Genomic DNA, 23,054 nt, shown 5'->3' with positions numbered 1-23,054 from the left:
TAAGCTGAACATCTCAGAGCCTACAAAACCACGCAGTAAAGTTTTGCCTACAGTAGAGAACAGAGAAAATCTTTATTCAGTTTTCTTTTCAAAGGCTTATCCATTTCATCTCTCATAGTTACTCTTGTGTTAGTTGCACCATCCTATCAGGCAGGGTATTCCACATTGTAACAACTCAGTCAGTAAAGGTTTTTATTTCCAGCTTCCTTCTACTTCACCTTTCAATTACTTTCCACTTGGATTTTCTGCTCACAACAATGATGTCAGCATAAATGTCTCCTTTTATTCGATTGTATCATGGTTTTGCCTACTTCTATTCAATTTCTCTTGTGTGATTTTGTGAAGAACAGCTCCTTTTTTTGCAGTCTCACCACTTAACTGAAATTTGTCTTCCCTCGTATCAGCAGGATATGTACCCCAATCCCCAAACCCCCAACCTCACAAACTCCTTATATCTTACTCCTAATATACATCTGAATACTGCATCCTTCAATACGAAAGAAAATAACGATATAGATAGTAGAGGTCCCAGAGGGTTGGAAATTACCAATGGAGCACCTTCATCTAGATATGGAAAGAGACAAAGAACATACAACGACGAGCAAAATGTGCTTTGTTTTTTGCATCTACGGGTACACAATTTCCTTTGTGACAAGTTGCTTCCTGTATCTTGTGCCTATAAAGCATCTTTTATGTGAATGCAGAGGTCTCTTCTCCATGTTGCTCTGTCTCTGCCCTCTGCATGCCTTTAAACCAAGTTCTATTTACTTTTCTGTTCTTACTCTTCAAATGATATCAAGGATTAAGTGGATAGAACGGGATTTTGGCAATGACCAGCCATCTGATTTCATTTAATTTAGTATTATCACATGTACTAAGGTACAGTAAAAAAGTGTTGTGTTGCGTGCTATACAGATGCTATACAGATAATTCATACCTGTCAATGAGGACATCAGGCTAACAGAAAGAATGCAGAACATAGTGTAACAGCTACAAAGAATATACAAGAAAGACTGATTCTAAAATAGGAGAAGTCTGTTCTTAAGTCTGATAAGTGGTAAATAAGCTGTTCCTAAGTCTGTTGGTCCATGTTTTCAAACTTTTGTACCTTCTGTCCAATGGAAGAGGGTGGAAAAATGTATAATAGGGGTGAGAGAATCTTTGATAAAGTTGGCTGCTTTCCTGAGTCAGCAGTAAATGTAGACCATGATAATTGAGGGAAGGCTGGTTTTTGTGAAGGACTGGACTGCGTTCACAACTCTCTGTATTTACTTGTGGCCTTGGGCACAGTCGTTGCCATAAACAGTTGCCTGTGATACATCTACATAGGATACTTTCTAATCAAATGATGGGCCACACTCAATGAAAGGAACTGCTTCCTCCCACTCACATCTGCAGACATCCTTCCAATGAGGCTTTCCACCATTTGTTTATGTCATTAAACGGCAACTGTGAACCTGAGACAATAGCTGTTTACAGCATACTCTGACAGTGTTGGTCTCACCACTTAATGCATTGATGCAACTTTATTGTCCTGTTATAGTCTATTGAAATGTTTGCACCACATTTGATTATGTTGCAAGGCAACCTTATTTCTACCAATGTGAGACAGTCTACCAAACTCTTCGAAGCACAGACCTCACTGCTATGACACTGGGAGAATATATGGCACTGGGAGAATCTAGCCCACCTTTTATACAATTGACCCTCCACTGTTACACTGAGAATAGCTCACCTTAATGTGTTTACACTACACAGATGGAGTCCACTGCAAGAGTCCATCTGGCCCACTGTTTTGGCCAGTTATTTCTGAGTGGTACATAGACTTTATTTAGCCTGCTGTTTTAGCACAGAAAGAGTTAGATCAAGATTGGCGAATATCCAGACTTCATTTTGAAAATGTTAAGTAACATTCACATCACACAAATTGCTAGGCAATGACCATCTAAAATCATAAAATATCGAATCACTGGCATTTGACATTCAATGACATTACCTTCACTGAATCCTCAGTAATCAACATCCTGGGGTTTACAACTGACCACAAACTGAACTGGACTAGTCACAGAAATATAGTGGGAACAACAGCAGGTACGTATACTACAGTGAGCAACTCACCTCCTGCTGCTGCAAAGCTGGGCCACCATCTACAAGGCATGAGTCAGGATTGAGATAGAATATTCGCTAGTTGTCTGGATGAATGCAGATGAAAATATAGTCAAGAAGCTTGGCACCATTCTTGCTTGATTGACATTACATTCATAAGGAGACTTAGCTTGGAGCAGCAGTGGGGAGAACCTTGCTTCAATGGCTGGGAGGTAGGGAGTGACACAGTAACTTATTTAAAGGGCACTTACATCAGAGCAGCAGCAGTCAGACGCAGGGATGGTTATCATAACCGATAACTTGCACGAGCACAGCAAGAATCTTTAGTGTGGCTCCTATTGATGTCATAACTTGAAAAACTGAGAAAAGTTCTGGAATAATGAGCAATGATCAGCTGACAATTACTGGTTAACCCTTTTTTATCCTATAGCTTTTGAGGCCTGCGATCTTAGTTAGAGTTCACATTTTCATAACCCTAGTGGTAGAATAGGAAGTCTCACAAGAGATATATCAAGAGAGGCCACCCAGGTGAAATGTGCAGATTGTCAAAAATGTGTCGTGTTGGATACTGCCAGTGGCCTGATTGACTACGTGCAGGTGTTCCCAGCTGCAGACATTAAGAGCCCCAGGTCTCAAAGCTTGAGAAATGGTTGGAGACATTATGGCACATCCATGAGACTGCGAGTTACATGAATGGCATGTTTAGAGAGGAAGTTACACCGCAGCTCAAGGGGCCAGAGGACAAATGTGACTAGAGTCCTCCAAAAAGAACAGGTAGGCAGTGTAGGAGTATTTTACTCACTAACCAGTATTCCAGTTTGGATGACGATGTGAGTGCAGGTATCTCAGCGGAATACAGTCAGAGACAAGTTTCTGGCACTGGTTAGATTAGTTACAGTGTGGAAACAGGCCCTTTGGCCCAACAAGTCCACACTGACCCGCCGAAGCGCAAACCACCCAGCCCCATTCCCCCACATTTACCCCTTCACCGAACACTAAGGGCAATTTAGAATGGCCAATTCACCTAACATGCACATTTTTGAACTGTGGGAGGAAACCGGAGCACCTGGAGGAAACCCACGCTGACACAGGGAGAATGTGCAGACTCTACACAGTCAGTCGCCTGAGGTCGGAATTGAACCCGGGTCTCTGGCATTTTGAGGTAGCAGTGCTAATCGCTGTGCCACCATGCCGCCCACTGCTACAGGTAGTTTGGATGTACAGCAAGGGAGGAGAAGAAAGGAAGAACCACAGTGATAGGGAAAACTCTGTCAGGAGAGCAGACAGGTGATTCTGCAGCCGAAGATGTGACACCAGGATTGTGTGCTGCCTGTAAATGCCAGGATCAGAGATGTCACTAAATGGCTGCAATGCATCCTGACAGGGGAGGGTGATGAGTTAAAAGTCTTTGCACATGTTGCTACCAATGATACAGGCAAAGTGAGAAACACGGTCTTGCATCAAGAATTCTGGAAGCAAGGCAGTAGAGTAAAAAGCAGTACCCCAATGATTGTCATCTCCAGATTACTGCCGGTGTCATGTGCTAACGAGATTAGAAATAGACTGGATAATGCGTGGCCCAAGAGTTGGTTTCAGAGAGAGGATTTCAGATTCCTGAATCAGTGGAACTATTTCTGGGGAATGTGAAACATGTACAAATGGGATGTTGTGCACTGGATCTACAATGCTACCAGCAACCTTGCAAATAGGTTTACAAATGTTGTTGGGAGAAGCTTAAATGAGTTTGGGAGGGGCAGGGATACAGACAATCAATGAAACAGGGGCACACCATGCTACAGCATAGGAAGCAAAGCCATGGTGAGTGTAAAGTGAGAAAGGCAAGACTGAATGGTCCTTATTTTAATGAGAGGAGTAAAATAGGTATAACTGTGAAATCAGCAGTGTGGTTTGGCACATGGAAGAAAGATATTGTAGCTACAGAGAAAAATGGTTGACGAAAGGGCTGGATTGGCAATTTAATATTCTGATGGAAAGGATCAGTACACAAGACAAAGGAGAGTGTAAAAAGGATTCTGGTGCAGCAAGATTAACTAATGAGTCACTGACTGCAATGAGGTGAAATGGTATATTTAAAGGGTTGAAAAGTGGACCGCTTTAAAAGTACAGCAGGTCAGGCCGCATCCAAATGGCAGTCGACATTTCAGACATAAACCCTTCATCAGGAAGGGCTCCCATTCTTGATGATGGACTTATGCCCAAAATGGAAATTATCCTGACCCTTGGATGCTGCCTGACCTGCTGTGCTTTTCAATTTGATTCTGATTTTTGATTCTGATCTTCAGATAAATGTGAGATGGTGCATTTAGGGAAAGCAAATCTTAGCAGGACTTATACACTTAATGGTAAGGTCCTAGGAAGTGTTGCTGAACAAAGAAACCTTGAAGTGCAGGTTCATAGCTCCTTGAAAGTGGAGTCGCAGATAGATAGGATAGTAAAGAAGGCATTTGGTATGCTTTCCTTTATTGGTCAGAGTACTGATTACAGGAGTTGGGATGTCATGTTGCGGCTATACAGGACATTGGTTAGACCACTGTAGGAATATTGCGTGCAATTCTGGTCTCTTTCCTATCGTAAAGATGTTGTGAAACTTGAAAGCGTTCAGAAAAGACTTACAAGGATGTTGCCAAGGTTTGGAGGATCTGAGCTACAGGGAGAAGCTGAACAGGCTGGGGCTGTTTTTGCTGGAGCGTCAAAGGCTGAAGGGTGAACTTATAGAGGTTTAAAAAATTATGAGGGGCATCGATAGGGTAAATAGGCAAAGTCTTTTCCCTGGGGTCGGGGAGTCCAGAACTAGAGGGTCTAGATTTAGGGTGAGAGGGGAAAGATATAAAAGAAACCTAAGTGGCAACTTTTTCACACAGAGTGTGGTACGTATATGGAATGAGCTGCCAGAGGAAGTGGTGTAGGCTGGTAAAATTTCAACATTTAAGAGGGATTTGGATAGGTATATGAATAAGAAGTGTTTGGAAGGATATGAGCCGGATGCTGGCAGGTCGGACTAGATTGGGTTGGGATATCTGGTCGGCATGGACAGGTTGGGCCGAAGGGTCTGTTTCCATGCTGTACATCTCTATGATTCTATAACACTATCACCAGTCCTCAGTTGCTCTCAATCTTTGCAGGATTCTCAGATGTGGGTAGAACTGAGGAATGATAAGGGGACAGCTACTTTACTTGAATGAAATGACAGGTCCCCAAAGGGTCATTGGGAAATTGAGGAGCATGTAGGTCGACAGTTCGCAGAGTAATTATTGGATAATTATAGCAGGGAAATTCAATTTTCCTACCATAAATTGGCACAGTCATTGTGTTATGTTTTTAAAGGTTGTGGATTTCTTGAAATGTATACAGGGGAGTTTATGGGCTCAATATGTCAAAGACCCAACAAGACATGACACAGTGCTGGATGTAGTTCTGGAGAAAGAAGCCGGACAAATGATCCATGAAGTGGCAGGGGGGGGGAGACATTTAGACAACAATTTCAAATATGTTCTGGATAAGGATAAAGATGGCTGGCAAGAAATGGCTTCGGATTGGAGGAAGGCAGATTTTATGAAAAAAAAACAGAATTTGGTTACTGTGGACTAGGTGCAACTCTTGGCAAGTAAGTCTATGGTGGAGAAAAGGGGCCATTCAAAATGGAGCTGGTGAGAGAACAGGTTCAAATATGTCGAGGCAAATGTAAGAGAAATAAATTCAGAGAACCCTGGATGACTAGGACAATTTGTGACTTGATCAAGAAGAAGAGAAATGTTTATAGCAAGTCCAAAGGGAGCAATTCAACTGTGGCCCTCAAAGAATACAGCAAGTAACTTAAGAAAGGAACTGGAAGAATAAAAGTGGGGCAGAAGAAAGGACATGCAAAAAGAATTCAGGAGAATCCGAAGACATTTTATAAATACATTAAAGGGAAGATGTTAACCAGACAAAGAGGAGGACCCATTAAGGACCAAGCATGTAATGGTTGTGTGAAGCCGCAGAATGTTGGAAGGGTAATGAATGAATACTTCTCTTTGGTCTTCATTCTGGAAAAGGAGAAGTAGATATGGAATTCATTAAAAGCGGTTGCGAGGAACTTGTAAAGTTTGACATCAGGAATGGCGAGGCATTGGAGGCTCTATGAGGAATAAAAACCGTCAAATTCCCTGTCCAAATGAATTGCATCCGATGTTGTTGTGTGCGGTGGGTTGGAAATTGCAGGGGCTCTGACACAAAATTTTAATTCCTCTCTGGACATGGGCTAACTTACAGAGGTCTGGCTTATGCCTAATTGGTATCACTTTTGAAGAGGTACAGTCAAGTTGAACCAGGAAATTACAGACCAGTGAATCTCACGTTAGTGGTACAGAAATTATGGGAGAACATTCTGAACACGCGAATTAATACCTATTATGAAAGGCATGTATTAGTTAGGGATAGGCAGCAAGGCGTTGTCAGAGGGAAGTCATGCCTAAGACATTTGTTTCAGTTTTTTGAAAATATGATCAATGTGAGCACAAGGGAAGTTCAGTTGATGTATTAATATGGATTTTAACAAACTTTTGACAAGTCCCCACTTGGGGGATTGATTAAGAAAGTTAATCCACATGGAAATGTGGAAACTTGGTGAAATGGTATGCAAATTTAATGATGACACCAAACATGATAGAGTGGTTTATACCAAAGAAGATGGTTGTCTGTACAGGAAGACAGGGACGGGTTAGTCACATGGTTAGAGCACCAGTAAATGGTATTTAAACCTGATTAGTGTGAGGCGATGCACTTTGGAAGAAAAAAAAAGACAAGGGAGTATTTAGAGAATGACAGGAAACTGGGTAGCTCAAGAGCAGAGGGATATTGGGGTGATTACTCACAGATATTGGAAGGCAGCAGAACATGTGAATAGGATAGTTAAGAAGGGATATGGATCACTTGCTTTCATTAATTGTGGTACATAGTATGAGGAAGGAGGTAAGGAGCTGAAGAAAGCATTGGTCACCCTGCATCTGGAGTGCTGTGTGCAGTCTGGTCACTTTAGTACATGAAGGATTTAATGGCACTCTGGGGGGGGGGGGGGGGTGGTGGGTGGTAGGGGGAGGTACAGAGGAGGTACACGAGGATGTTGCCTGGGATGGAGAAATTGAGCTATTAAATTAGATAGGTTTGGATTGTTTTCTAAAGAGCAGAGAAGACTCAGGGTGCCATGATTGAGATGCATAAAGTTAAGATGGGTATGGACCAGGTGTGTAGAGAGCAGCTGTTCCCTTTGTTTGAGAGTTCAATCATGAGAGCAAATTGTTGTAGGATAAGGGGCATTTAATTGAGGGAGATTTTGCAAAAAAAAATTTCATTCTGCAGGTGGTGGGAATCTAGAAAGCACTGCTTGGGAAGGAAATCGTGGTTGGAAATTATTAAAGGATATGTTGATGTGTTCTTCAAATGTCATTATTTGGAGGTGCCGATGTTGGACTGGGATATCCAACGTTAAAAGTTACACAACACTAGGTTATAGTCCAACAGGTTTATTTGGAAGCACTAGCATTCACAGCACTGCTCCTTCATCAGGTGGTTATGGAGTATTAAGATCGTAAGACACAGAATTTCTAGCAAAGTTCAGATCTTAATACTTCACGACCATCTGATGAAGGGGCAGTGCTTTGAAAGCTTGGGCTTCCAAATAAACATGTTGGACTATAACCTGGTGTGTGATTTTTAGCTTCAAAGATCATAACATTCGAAGATATGTAACAAATGCAGGAAATTGGGATTTGCACACTTTTAGTGGAATTTATGTTGATGCAGACGCGATGGGCCGAAGGGCCTTTTCTGTACTGTGTGAACCTAAAAGGAATGTAATGCAATGCTCCTCAATAACCTGCATAAGTGCAGCTGCAACAAAATACATGAGGTTTCACACCATCCAGGACAAAGCAAATAGGTTAATTGGCATGATATTCACAAGCATTAACTCCCCTAACCGTCACTCAGTATGTGCAGCATGTACTATCTTCAAGATGCACTGTAGAAATTCACAATCCAACGTGAGACAGAATCTTCCAAACATATGACCACTTCCATCTGGAAGGGCAAGGACAACATAGGCATGGGTACACCACAACCTGCTAGTTTTCTGCTGAGCCATTCACCATCCTGACTTGGAAATATATCACTGCCATTTCACTGTTGCCAGGTCGAGATCCTGCATTTCTCTGCATAACGGCAATGTGAGACAATCAACGGCATATGGACTGCTACAGTTTAAGACGGCCCCTCCCCACAATCTCTCAAGGACAACCAGGGACAGGCAATAAATGCTGGCTAGCCAGCGATGTTCACAACCCGTGTGAAAAACATGCGTCTCTTTTTGAGATCCACATGTTCTACATATACTGGTACCCCTTTGTCAATCCTGCCTTTTAAAACTGATTGCATTATGACTTTTCTAAATGTCCTGCTATTACTTCCTAAATAGTGGATTCAAGCATTTTCTGATGTGGGAGTAACTAGCCGAAAGTTGCCAGCCTTCTGTCGCTCATGTCTTGAGCAGAATTGTTAAATTTGCAATTTTCCAATCCATTCAGACTTTTTAAGCATCTAGATAGTTCTCTTTGATCGCAAAAAATATAATATAGAATAAGGTCAGGCAAAGTCCAAGCCAGCAATAGTGGTAGCAAACGTGCCAGCTTGGGGCACAAGCAGGCCTTTCCGTGGCCTGGTTCAAGATGCCAGGATGGCGTGTTGGCTCCCTGTGTCAAGGTCAAGGATTTCACTGTCTAGCTGCATGAATGCTGAAGGGATTGGATGAGCAGTCATTTTGCACATTGGAACCAACAAGGATGAGGTCCTGTGAGTGACTGCAGACATAGGAAAGAGACTGAAAATCAAGAGCTCGAGGTGGGTAATCTCTGGTGCCACATGCTAATAAAGCAACAAATATACAGTTAGGACTAACGAATACATGGCTAAGGAGCTGGTGTGGGGGGAAGGTTTCAGGTTCTTGGATCATTGGGATCTCTTCTGGGGCAGTGTGACCTTTAGAAGTGGAATTGGTTGCACCTAAACTGGAAGGGAACCAATATCCTCTCAAGGAGGTTCACTAGTGCTACCCTAAAGGCTTAAACTGGAGAAGCAGCAGGCTGGAAACCAGAGCAAGACATCAACAAATGAATGGAGTGAGGGGAAGGTAGATGTTACGACCAGTGAATGAGAAAGGAACAATAGGTAGGGACAACTAAATGAGCACAATGGTACTGATGGGTTGAAATATATTTATTTCACCGCAAGGAATAATATAGTTAAGACAAATTAGCTTAGATTCTTGAATCATAAATGGGATTATAATGTTGTGGCCATTACAGCGACTTGAATGAGTGAGAAACATGATTGGCCATTGAATATTCCAGGGTTTTGTTGTTTGAATTATAATGCAGAGGGATCAGGAGCAAGTACATAGCCCCTTGAAAGAGGCCACACAAATAGACCGGGTGGAAAAGAAGGTGCATGGCATGTTTGCCTTTATCTGTTGGGGAACGGAATATAAAAGTCAGGGCACTTGTTGCAACTTTATAAGATTTGGTTAGGCCATAATTTAGAGTATTATATTCAGCTCTGGTCGGCACATTGCACGAAAGAAGGGAGAGGCTTTGAAGAGGGTGCATAAGAGGTTTATGAGGTAGCTGCCTGGATTAGAGGGTATCAGCTATAAGGACAGGCGAGTAAAACTCATATTCTTTTCCCTGAAGCGGCGGAGGCTGAAGGGAGACCTTCTTAGATGTTTATAAAATTATGAGATGCGTAGATAGGGTTGGGAGTCAGGATGTTTTCCCCAGAGTTAAGGTGTCTAATACTAGGACCTATGCATTGAAGGTGTGTGTGTTGGGGGGTGGGTGTGTTAAAGGGGAGGCGAGGGCAATCTTTTCCATCGAGAGTGCTCAGAGTATGGAATGTACTGTCAGGGGTGGAGGAGACAAATACAACCTGCGCGTTTCAGGGACCATGGGCAGGCAGAAGGGATTGTTTTGGTCTCTTCAGCACATCATGGGCCGAAGGATCAGTTCTTGTGCTGTAGTCGTGGAATCCCTACAATGTGGAAACAAGCCATTTGCGCAATAAGTCCAAATACTCCGAAGAGTAACCTAACCTGACCCATTCCTCAGGCGAGGTGGGTTCATACAAATCATAGAATCCCTACAGTGTGAAAAAAGGCCCTTCGCCCCAACAAGTGACCCTCTGAAGAGTAACCCACCCAAACCAATTCTCCCATCCTGTTACTCTAACTATGACACCTAACCTAGACGTCCTGAACACTATGGGTAATTTAACATGGCCGATTCACTCGAGCTGTACATCTTTGGATTGTGGGAGGAAACCAGAGCACTCTGAGGAAACCCACACAAAACACCGGGAAAACGTACAAACTCCATACAGGGAGTCGCCCGAGGAGGGATCGAACCTGGGACACTGGTGTTTTGAGGTAGCAGTGCTAATCATTGAGTCATTGCGCAACATATATACTGCCCTATGTTCGACAGAGAGGAAGGCAAAAGAGGCGGAGGATTTGCATTATTAATCAGGGAGAATGTCTGCACTCAGACAGGATATATTGGAGGGCACATCTCACCACATTTGAGGGTTACTGAGGCAATATGGGTAGCGCTCAAAAATAAGATAGATGCAATCACCCTGAAAGAATTATACTAAATGCACCCCAACAGCCACTGAGACATTCAAGACCAAATACATAGCAGAATGTGAAATAATGCCATAACAACAGCGTTGTGATATTGGGTAACAATATTTAACTTCCTCAATTTTGACTGGGACTCCCTAAGAGGAAGAGGTTTAAGCTGGGCAGAATTTGTTCAGTGAATCCAAAATAGTTTATTGAAACAGTATGTGGATACTCCAACTCGAGGAAGGGCCATTCTGGACCTTGTACTGGCTAATGAGCCTGGGCAGGTGACTGAGCTTTCAGTACGACAGTATTTTAGAAGCAGTGTTCACAACTCCTTAAGTTTTAAGATAGCTGTGAGTAAGGATAAGTCAGGAACTTGCTGGAAGGTACAAAATTTGAGGAGTTCAAGTTATGTCAGTATTAGGTTGGAGCTAGGGTGTGTAAGTTGGGAGGAACAGTTATCAGTCAAGTCCTGATTTGACAAATGGGAGGTCCATAAAGACCTACAGATCAGAATTCATGGTATGTCATGTTCCAGTAAAGATAGACTTGAGGGTGAAGTAGAGAAATAGCAGATCGAACTTAATATGGACAAACGTGAGATAATGCTTTTTGGAAGATTTGATGCAGGAGGGAAATCTACATTAAATAACAGAACACATATAAAAATTAACACTGAGGGATTACAGTTCTGCAGATTAACTGTAATAGACCTACATTAGTTTTCGTCAGTCTTTTCCTCTTCACATACTCAGAGAAAGTTTTACAATCCGTTCTTATGCTCCCCCCACAAATTTACTCTCATGTCCTGCTTTTCATTTCTTAAGCAACTCCTTCAACCTTCTTTACTGACTTCTAAACTGTTACCACTCCTCAGGTCTTTTGCTTTTTCCAGCTAATTTGTTTGCCTCTAAGTCAGTAACTTCCCTCATAAGTCTTGGTTTGACCACTATTGCTTTGCACTCTTGCACCAGACTAGATTAAACAATTTTTATAAGTTCAGTAATTTGCTCTTTGAATGTTTGCCATTGTCTGCTGACTGTTCTTCGTTTCAGTAACCTTTTCAATCCATTATATCTAACTCATACCTCATTCCTTCAGTTTCCCTTATTAACATTCAGGTCGCTGGTCTCAGAATCAAACACCTCAATCTCCGTCTTGAAGATATGTGCCCCTGAACAAGATGGATGGCAGTGCTACAAGAAGACAACTCACCACCACCTTCAAGGATATCTAAGATTGGGCAGCAAATTTTGGCTTTGCCAAGGAAGCCCACATACCAGGAAAGAATGAAATGAATACACTGCAGCTACTTGTCAAATCAATCCTGCATCCTTTTGGAACATTCTCCAGGTATTCATACATATGCTTTGCAAACATTTTTTCTGAGTGTATTGTGTGTGTGAGATCCCAGTCCACATTAGGTATTTCTACATTTTTTCCAATACAATTTGCAGGTTTTACTTCTGTTTGTTCATAGGACTGTAAGTAATATCAATCTAATTATGTCTTTGGAGGATTTGGTTGATATATATTGAGTTGGTAGCAGTTTCAAGTAAAGATTGGATTATTTAACACAGAAAATGAAGTATCATTTCAACTCGCTACCAACACTTGCTAATGTAGAGTTCATCTACTGTCCTGTGCTTGTGGTTGTTGGCATGTCTGGTAAGTAATATCTGTCAATGGTTGTGTACTTGGTCAACTATTTCAGTTTTCAGAGTGATCCATAATCTGGGTAAGAATAGTGCTCGAACCAATGTCACTTATGAAAATGTTTCTCTTCCTAAACTGTTCATTCAATCTTACTTCAATATTTTGCAAAATCAGCTATGAATCAATTGGGAATATTGTAAAATATTATGTTATTTTTTTAAAACAAACCCTTCATAGTATTTATTCATTCTTTTGAGAGTGTTTGTGCAGTTTGATTAACTTAACAAAATTGAATTTGCTGATATCAAATTCTTTAATGTATGACCAAAGTTTAAACCCAACTGAGAAAATTAATTCCATGTTCAAGTAATAGAAACCACCAATGGTGATTGATTAGACATGGACTCATGCAACTTTGAGAAGACAGCCAATATTTAGCAAAATATTTGTGGACTTGAATGATAAACAGACATAATTGAGCTGTTAATTTAATGATCATTGGCAATTGTTTCGTTGTTTGCAGGTGAGTTATTCTGAAAAGCTACTTCCATTGATTGGAAATTCCTGCCTTTGGGTCTCACAGGTTAGTGAATTCAAAGCAACAACCGACTTAGCCATGGTCTTCTCCAGATTTGAGTGCTGAAGAGCGACTCAAGTTCCAATGTACTTTGGTCTTGAACAAAGTATTTGCCATTTCTTTATTCTCTTGTGGTACCTGGAGTTGTTGCTGACTGTCCAGCATTTATTGCCATTCCCTAGAATATCCTCGAAAAGGTGATGGTGAGCTTTCTTCTTCAACTACTGCAGTGCATGAGTTATAGATGGATCCAAAATTCAGGATTGAAGGATTTTGACTTATCAACACTGAAAAATGCTGATATATTTTCAAGTCAAGATGGCCGCTGGCTTAGTAGGGAACTAGCAGGTGCTGGTATTACCATGCATCTGCAAGATGGAAGTAGTCATAGGCTTAGAATGTGCAGCCTATGGAATTTGGACAAATTTCTGCAGTGCACCTTGTAGACAATACACTACAGCTACAAAACATTCGTGCTAGAGGGAGTGAAAGGTTGTGGATGTGGTAACAAACAAAATTGCTGCTTTGTCCTGGATGTGTCAAGCTTCAGGGTTGTTGGAATTGCAACTATCTCGGTAAGTGTAGAGTATTCCGTCACACTCCAGAATAGTGCATTATAGATGGTGGAAAGACTGTGGCAGTCAGGAGGTGAGTTATTCACTGCAGTATTCCTTGACTATTATTTCTCTTGTACCCATTGTATCTGTTGTTCAGGTGATGTTGCATTTGAACTTGGATCATTTCAGTGTCTGAGGAGTCGTGAATGACACTGAATATTGTGCAAACATCGGTAAGATTCCCACTTCTGACCTTATAACAGAAGAAAGATCATTGATGAGGCAGCCACATACACTTGGGCTTGAACACCTTCAGAGCTCTCCTGGAGTTGAGATGACTGACTTCCAACAAAAGCATTTTCCTATATACAAAATATAACTAATTTGCTTCCTAACACCCACGGATTCCAATTTTGTTTGTATAGCGTCAAGGACTCTCAGTTAAATATAGCCTTGATGTCAAACTGTGTCATTCTTTCCTCACCTCTGGAATTCAACTCTTTCATCCAGTTTTGAAAGCAAGGCTGTAATGAGGTCAGAGGCTGAGTAGCCCTTGCAACATCCAAACTGGATGTCAGTGGGCAGATTATTGCTGAACAGATACTGTGTGACAGCACTGTTGATCCCAACTTGAGTCACTTTACTGATGATTGAGAGGAGACTGATAGGGCAATGATTGGCCAGGTTGGATTTGTCCTGCTTTTTGCATACAGAACTCACCTGGGCAATTATTCACATTGGATGGTAGATATCAGTGTTGCTACTGAAAAGGAGCATCATGGCTGGGATTAAGTTTTGAAGCAGAAGTATTTAGTACTACTACCAGAATACTGTCAGGACCAATATCCTTTGCAGCATCCAGTGCCAAAAACTGTTTCTTGTTATGGCGTGTAGTCAATCAAATTGGGTGAAGACAGGAGCAGGCCAAGATGGATCATCTGCTTGACATTTCTAGCTAAAGATAGTTATGAATGTTTCAGATTTAACTTTTGCACTGATGATCTGGGCTCTTCCATCACAATATATGAGAATACTTATGCAGTTTCCTCTTCATAAAATGAGTTTATCTGTCCATCTGAATGTATTACTGGATATGGTAGATTTGAGTCATTGGTTGTGGGCTTATTTTGCTCTTTATAACACTTCCTGATTGTGTTGTTCGATATGCATGCAGTCTGGTTTTGCACTTAGTCGGTGGTCAATTCATTTTCAGGAATGCCTGGTCTTGCTTCTTTCGTGCCCTCCTCCACTCTCCACTGAAATAAGTTTAATTCTCTGCCTTGATGGTAATGGAAGAATGGGGCTGAAGTTGGGCCATGAATTTGCAAGTTGCGTTAAGAGAACATATCTGCAGCTGCTGCCCGCCCGCCATTCAGCACTATGAGGGTGCCACACAACATAACGCAGAGTATTATCAATGTGAACATGGGACTTTGTTTCCACAAGGACTGTGTAGTCATCACTCTTACAGGTACTGTCATGGATCAATGCATCTGCAGCTAGTAGATTGGTAAGGATGAAGCCAAGAACACTTTTCCCATTTTGTTCATTCCTTCATTAATCATGGCAGACATTGTGTGGCAGCAATGAACTTTTGGACCGAAACAGATTTGCTTAGCATTATTGATCACTCTTGATGGTGAACTTTTAAATTCCCCTGCCAGACTACAGTTTAAGAATTTGAAATCCTAATTACTTCTCAAAATTTTATTCATTGTGGAGGTTTACTAATTCAGCAGCAACAGAACACAATAATCACTAGGCAGTTTCCTTACCCATGTTTAACCTGATTCTGTGAGAGTTGATGACGTCTAGAGTCAATGCTTTGAACTTTCAGGGAAAGTCCCTCCTGACTGGCTTTGTGCATGGGAAATCATGTCTCACTAAATTGATTGAGTTTTTCAAAGAAGTAACAAAGAAGATTGATGGGCAGAGTGCTGGATGTGATCTATATGGACTTGAATGAGGTGTTCGACAAGGGTCCTCATGGGAGACAGGATAGCAAGGTTAGATCGCATGGAATACAGGGATAACTGGCCATTTGGATACAGAACTTGCCTGAAGGTAGAAGACGCGAAAATATTGGTGGTGGGGAGGAGGTGTTGCTTTTCAGACTGGAGACCTATAACCAGTGGTATGTCACAAGAATCAGTGCTGGTTCTACAACCTTTAATCATTCACATAAATGATTTGAACGTGAACAGAGGTGATATAGATTGATTAGATCTTGATTAGATAGGCCAATAGACTGAGGAGTGGCAGATGGAGTTTAATTTAAATAAATGTGAGGTGCTTCATTTTGAAAAAGCAAATTTACCACGACTTCTACACAAAATGGTAAGGTCCTAAGGAGTGTTGCTGAACAAAGAGACCTTGAAGTGCAGGTTCATAGTTCCTTGAAAGTAGAATTGCAGGTAGGTAAGATAGTGAAGGTGGTATTTGATATGTTTTCCTTTATTGGTCAGACCATTGAGTACAGGATTGGGGATATTATGTTGCGGATGGACAGGACAATGGGTAGGTCAATTTTAGAATACTGCGTCCAAATCTGGTCTCCTTATTGATATGATGTTGCAAAACTTGAAAGAGTTCAGAAAAGATTTACGAGGATGATGCCAGGGTTGGAGGATTTGAACGACAGGGAGAAGCTGAATAAGCAGTGGCTATTTTCCCTGGAGGGTCGGAGACTGAGGGGTGACTTTACTGACGTTTTTAAAATCATGACTGGCATGGAAAGGATAAACAGACAATACCTCTTTCCTGGGGTTGGAGAGTCCAGAACTAGAGGGTATAGTTTCATGGTGAGAGGGAAAAGATATCAAAGGGACCTAAGGGGCAACATTTTCACGCACAGATGGTGAGTGTATGGAATGAGATGCCCGAGGAAGTGATGGAGGCTGCTATAATTGCAACATTTAATATGCATCTGGACGGGTATATAAATAGGAAGGGTTCAGAGGAATATGGGCCAAGTGCTGGCAAATGGAACTACATTAGTTTAGGATATCTGGTCGGCATGGACCAGTTGGACCGAATGGTCTGTTTCAGTGCTGTACATCGCTATGACTCTAAACCAGTGTATCCATCTCTACTATGTCTGTTGCGAGTAGGACAGGGCATATTGAAGGTGGTGGTGGTTGTCTCAGCAACATTGCAATGCAACATTTGAGTATTCATGCATTTTTTTAAGATTGATATTACTTCAATTCCTTACAATTGGGTTAATTTTTAAAAAAAGTGTTTTCAAAACATTGCCTTGAAAAACATCTGAAGAATCAAATGTAATGATTAAATATTTGATGTAGCAAATTCAACAGCTGATCTGGTCATACTCATATACTAAATCTATCCACCTGATTTATTTATTGCAGTTAATGTGTTGGCGATTGTGATCCTTTCTCAGAGGAACTGTGGTCTCTCAAGATGTGTCACACGGTACCTGATAGCAATGGCTGCCTCTGATTTTCTTGTTGTCATCTGTGATGTGCTGCTGAGGTGGCTAATTATGCATTTCCCAGTGTCTTTCCTGGATATTACTTATGTCTGTAGTTTGGTTACGGTGCTCATTCCTGCAACCACAATGAATTCTGTTTGGTTGACTGTTGCTTTCACCTTTGATCGATTTGTGGCTATTTGCTGCCAAAGGTTTAAAACCAAATATTGTACCGAGAAAACTGCAGCCGTGATTATTGGAACAGTGAGCATGATGAGTTATTTGGAAAGCATTCCCTGGTTTTTCATGTTCCAATCCAAGTACATCTTCAATAACCTGCCATGGTTTTGCATCACAAAACCAGAATATTACACTTCAGTCTTTTGGGCATTATATGGCATATTCCATCGCATTCTATCCCCTTTACTGCCATTTGTTATTATTCTTCTTTTGAACACTCTGACCGTCAGACATGTTTTAGTTGCAAGCAAAGCCCGCAGGAGACTCCAGAAGGACAGCGACAAGGATAAAGCCAGTGACCCAGAGATGGAAAAACGCAGAACATCCATTGTTTTGCTCTTTGCCATCTCAGGCAGCTTCATTATTTTATGGACTCCTTATAACACATGTTTCCTTTATCAACGAATTGCATTCACACATGAGTATTCTCCACTGCCCCCAGCTGTGGGTACTGTTGGATACCTCCTCCAGCTCCTCAGTACTTGCACAAACACTTGCATATACACAGTGACCCAGAGGCAATTCCGAGAGCATCTGAAAACAGTTGTGAAGCTCCCCTACACTCTGATTCTCAGATCAATCAAACAGTAAGTGTAATAGTTTACATGGAATAGATTTTGATTCCATCCCATAAATCTACTTACGTCTGAGTTGAGCACGTATGAATTACAGCACAGTGCAGCAGCATTTTGCCCACAGAACAGAGAAAATCTTTATTCTTTTTTTCACAGACTTATCTATTTTCCCTCTGGAAGTGACTCTTGTATCAGCCTCCACTATTCAGTCAGGCATCTCTTTCAAACTGTAACAATTCAGTGAGTAAACATTTTTTCGTTCCAGCTCCCTTCGACTTCACCTTTCAACTATTTTCCAATTGGGTTTTCTGGATACTACATTTATATCAGTGTAAACATTTTTATTCTCATTAATTATATCATGGCCTTGACTATTTCTATTCAATTTCTATTGACTGACCCTGTTTCTGCAGTCTTACCACTTCACTGAAATTCCTCATTCTGAATATGAGCAATAAGTCCTGACCACACCCTCTCAAACTCCTTCAACATATGCCTTATGTACAACTGAATACTGCATCCTCAGATACTAAGAGAAGTAAATGCAGAGATAGTAGATGTATTGGTCGTAATCTTTAACGTAAGTCCCAGATGTTGGAAAACTACCAATGGAACATCTTCATTTAGACAAGGAAGAAGGCAAAAAACATAGGCTAAATGTGCTTTGATTTATACAGGTACTCAATTTCCTTTTGTATCAACTTGCTTCATGTGTTCTGTCTCCACAAGGTAGCTTGTATGTGAATGCTCAGGTCTCTTTTCCATTTTCTCTATCTCCACTATCTGCATAACTTTTAATGAGGTTTTACTTTACTTTTCTGTTCCTACTCTTCTCATGACATCAAGAATACATGGATATAACATGTTTTGGGCAATAATGTCAATCACCAGCCATGACCTGATTTAATTTGATTGATATTGCCACATGTACCAAGATACCATGAAATGTATTGGATTGTACGCTGTCCAGACAAATCATACCTTACATTGGTACATCAGGCTAATGGAACAGAATGCAGAATATAGTATTACAGCTACAGACAATGTGCAGAGAAAGTTTAATTCTATTGTAGGAGAGGTCCGTTCAAAAAGTCAGATAACAGTGGGGAAGAAGCTGCTCTTTGTTTTCAAACTTTTGGATCTTCCTTCTAATGGAAGAGGGTTGGAGAGAATAACAGGCGCTGGAGAGTCTTTGATTATGTTGGCTGCTTTCCCAAGGGACCAGGAAATGTAGACCATGAGAATCGAAGGAAGACTTTTTATTTGTGATGGACTGGGCTGCATTCATAACTCTGAAATTACTTGTGGACTTGGGCAGAGCAGTTGACCCATATGATGCATTTGGATAGATGCTTTTTAATCAAATGATGGGGTACATTCAAATGGATGACACAGCTTCCACCCATTCAGATCTCCAGACATCCCTCCAATGAGACAACCCACCCTGTTGCTTATACCATTAAATAGCAACTGTGAACCAGTTTGCACCACACAGATGGATTTCACCACAAGAGTTTAACTCACTGTTTAGGCCATTTATTTCATGGTGATACATGTCTTTATTTACCCATCTCTTTATAGCGCACAAGCACATGGGTTAAGATTAGTTAATATTGAGACTTCACATTAAAAGTGGCAAGTAACATTTGCACCACAAATGCTAAGCAATGAGCATCCCCAGTAAGAAAAAATCTAATCACTGGCACTTGACATTAAAACATGAAATTCTCTGCAATCAACATCCAGTGGTTTACAACTGACCAGAAACCAAACTCACAAAAATAAATACTGTAGGAACAAAAGCAGATCACAAGCGAGGAATACTACATTGATTAACTCAGCTCCTGAATCTCCAGAGCACTTTCACCATCTACAATGCACCAGTCAGGATTGTGATAGAATGCTCCTTGCTTGGCAAGATGAGTGCAGCTCCAATAACAGTTAAGAAACTTGACATCATCCAAAACAAAGCAAAACACGTGATTGGCACTACGTCCATTAGCTTAGAGTCGCTGTTGGGAAAACTCGCAGTAATAAGTGGAAGGTGGAGAGGGACAGAGTAATTGATGAGTTGCAGGGACAGTACAAATCCTGTTAACACCATAAATGTAAAAGGTGAGAAAGGCTCTGGATTGCAGAGCACGAGTCAGTTGACAATTACTGACTAATCCTTTCTTATCGTTGAGAGTTTTAAAGGCCTGAGGTCTTAGAGTTCAACGTTTTCATAACCTGAGTGAAAGGATTACGAAGTCTGACAAAATAAGAGGTCAAGAGAGGCCTACCAAGTGGAATGTGCAGCTTGTCATATGTGGGGACTCCTGGATGCTACCCTGTGCTTGATGACCTCATGTGCAGGAAATGTCCTCTCCCACAGAAGCTGGAGATCCTGGGCTCAAAGCTTGAGAATCAATTGGAGACATTGTAGTGTATCCGTGAGGATGAGAGTTTGGTCGATTGCATGCTTAGAGAGGTGGTTCCACGCACCTCAAGGGGCCATGGTAACAAAGTGAGGATGTCACCACCAGAAAGAAAAGGCAGGTATTACAAGAATCCCCTGGGTACCCACTCACAGAAAGGTATTCCATTCTGGATGATGACATGGCTGCTTGTATCTCAGAGGACCACAATCAGTGACAAATATTTGTCACCACCAATAGCTTGACTGCACAGAGGGGGAGGAAGAAGAAAGGAAATGCAACAAAGATTCTTTAGTCAAAAGAGCAGACAGACAATTCTGTGGCTAAAGATGTGACACCAGAATGATGTACCCGTTCATTTGTGTCAGTGTCAGGGATATCACTGAATGGTTACAGTGCATCCTGAAAGGGGACAGTGATGAGTTAGAAGTCTTCATACATGTTGGTACCAATGATATGAGCAAAGTGAGGAACAAAGTCTTACATTGAGAATTCAGGGAGCTGAGGAGCAGTTTAAAAAGCAGTACCTGAACTACAATGGCACCAACATGTCACAGGTAGGTATGCTCGTGCTGTTGTGAGGAGCTTAATCTAGTTTGGCATGGGGACAGGACACAATATTGAAATAGAGACACATGCTAAAGCAAAGGAAGCAAGTTATAGTGAGTTCAATATTGATTGTCAGGAGAGAAAGTATACTCCTTCTTTTCGTGCGAGGAATGTAATACTGTTGAGTTAACAATGTAGATTGATACAAAGAAATATGATATTATTGCCATCACAGAAACATGGGTTGAAAGAAGTGCTGGACTGGCAAGTCAACATTTCAGAGTATTGCATCATGAGGCAAGACAGAAGAGAGTATAAAAAGGGTGGTGGTTTAGTAGTATTAACTAAGGAGTCACTTACTGCAATAAAGAGAGATGATTACTTTGAAGGGTCCTCAAACGTGGCTTTGGGCTTGAACTTACGAATGTTAAAGGGACAGCTACTTTAGTGGGAATGTATTACAGGTTCCCAAAGAGTCAGTGGGAAATAGAAGAGCAAATATGCAGAGAGTTCACAGAGGTGAGGAAGAGTAATAATCAGATATTTCTCCTCGAGATTTCAACTTGCCCAATATGGGCACAATGGCTCAGTGGTTAGCACTGCTACCCCAGCACCAGGGACCCATCCTCGGTAGACTGTCTGTATGGAGTTTATATGTTCTTCCCGTGTCTGCGTGGGTTTCCTCCCAGGTGCTCCAGTCCAAAGATTAGGTGAATTGGCCATGATAAATTGTCCAGTGTTCAGGTATGTGTAGGTTACGTGTATTAGTCAGGAGCAAATGCAGAGTAATAGGGTTGGGTAGTGGATTATTCTTTGGAAGGTCTGTGTGGACCTGGGCAGACAGGCCCGTTTCCACACTGTAGGGATTCTATAAAAATTGGCACAGCGATAGTGTCAAGTGTTTAGAGGGAATGGATTTCTTCAAATGTACCGTAGGGGATTTTTTTGTATCAGTACATACAAGGCCCAACAAGACATAGAACATAGAATATTACAGTGCAATACAGGCCCTTTGGCCCTCTATGATACACCAACCTGTGGAAACAATCGAAGCCCACTATTCTATTTTCATCCATATGGTAATCCAATGACCAACTTAAATTCTCTCAAAGTTGGCAATTTTACTACTGTTGCAGGAAGGACGTTCCATGCTCCTACAACTGAGTAAAGAAACTACATCTGACATCTGTCCTATATCTATCAGCCCATAATCGAAAGCTGTGTCCCCTCGTGCTAGCCATTACTATCCAAGGAAAAAGGCAGACACTGTCCACCCCATCTAACCTTCTGATTAGCTTCCATGTCTCAATTAAGTCACCTCTCATCATCCTTCCCTCAAAACAAAAACAGCCTCACGTACCTCAGCCTTCATTAGTCTCTCATAAGACCTTCCCTCCATACCAGGCAACAACCGAGTAAGTCTCCTCTGAACCCCTTCCACATCCTTCTGACAATGTAGTGACCTGAACTGTATGCAATACCCCAAGTGCGGCCACAACTGAGTTTTGTACATCTGCAGCATGGTCTCATGGTTCCGAAACTTAATCCCGCTACCAATAAAAGTTAAAACACCTTCTTATGCCCTCTTAAAAATCCTCGTAAACTGTGTGGCAACTTTCCGGGATCTATATACATGAACATCGAGATCTGTCTGCTCATCTACACTACCAAGAATCTTACCATTAGCCCAGTACTCTGCATTACAGTTACATCTTCCAAAGTGAATAACCTCACACTTTTCTGCATTAAACTCTATTTGCCACTTCTCAGCCCAGCTCTGCAGACTCTTTGTAACCTGAAATATCCCTCAGCACTATCTACAACTCCACCGACCTTAGTATCACATGCAAACTTACAAACCCACCTATCTATGTCCTCACCCAGGTCATTTATACAACTGACATACAGCAGTGGCCCCAAAACAGATCCTTGCGGTAGACCACTAGTAACTGAAAACCAGGATGAACATTTTCCATTAGCCATCACCCTCTGTCTTATTTCAGCTAGCCATTTTCTGATCCAAACTGCTAAAACACCCTCAATTGCATGCCTCCATAATTTTTGCAATAGCCTACCATGGGGAAACTTATAAAATGGTGTGATGCTGGATCTGGTTCTGGTGAAAGAAGTTTGACAAATTTTGGATGTGACAGTGGGGAAGCATTTCACCAACAGCAATCACATGGTATTGTTCAAATATGTTCTGGACAAGAATAAAGTTGGCCTTAAAAGCTGACTTTGGATTGGGGGTGGGGGCAGATTTAATTTTA

Source organism: Chiloscyllium punctatum, chromosome 26 (assembly GCF_047496795.1).
Source record: "Chiloscyllium punctatum isolate Juve2018m chromosome 26, sChiPun1.3, whole genome shotgun sequence".
In the NCBI taxonomy this organism is placed as follows: domain Eukaryota; kingdom Metazoa; phylum Chordata; class Chondrichthyes; order Orectolobiformes; family Hemiscylliidae; genus Chiloscyllium; species Chiloscyllium punctatum.
Note: the sequence above shows the minus strand (reverse complement) of the source record.